This window comes from Pseudovirgaria hyperparasitica, assembly GCF_010093815.1.
Source record: "Pseudovirgaria hyperparasitica strain CBS 121739 unplaced genomic scaffold EJ05scaffold_10, whole genome shotgun sequence".
Lineage (NCBI taxonomy): Eukaryota > Fungi > Ascomycota > Dothideomycetes > Acrospermales > Acrospermaceae > Pseudovirgaria > Pseudovirgaria hyperparasitica.
Window position 1 is genome coordinate 1,466,274 of NW_022985558.1, and position 634 is coordinate 1,466,907.

Genomic DNA, 634 nt, shown 5'->3' on the forward strand with positions numbered 1-634 from the left:
ACTAATTTAGCTTCTTTAATTATCTTTAAGGCTAAATAAGTATTCTACTCTTAGATCTCTAGCTAACGTATATATATAGATATCTAATACTAGTTCTATTTCTAAGTCTACCTTCTCCTCTTATAAGACTCGCTCTAAAGAGATTACCTCTACCCCGGCTATACTAGCTAAAAAATCCACTTATTATAGTAGTATAAAGGCGCGCTCTAAGTTAGAGAAGAAGGTAGCTAAGGCTACTACTACTATTACTACTAACGTAGCTACTAGTCACTCTAATCTAGGTAATCCTAGTACTAGTATTACGGAAGAGGTAGCTATAAAGCCTATCTATATCTACTCGCGCTATCTATCTACTCTACCTCCTTTAGAGAATAAAGAAGATCTTATTATAGATAATAATTAAGAGTTTACGTCTTCGCCGCCTTACTCTAAATACTATTTCTCTTTTTAGTCTAATATAGACTAACTTAGTTACTCTAGGTCCTTTTAGGACCTTAATATTTACTCTAAACCTAGCCCTAGTAATAATAAGGTCTAGGTCGCTAAAGATACTAAACGTAGTCGTAGTTTACGCTATAGAAAAACGGCGAACTACGGTTTAATATACTTTAAGTATATTAAGGCTTATACTACT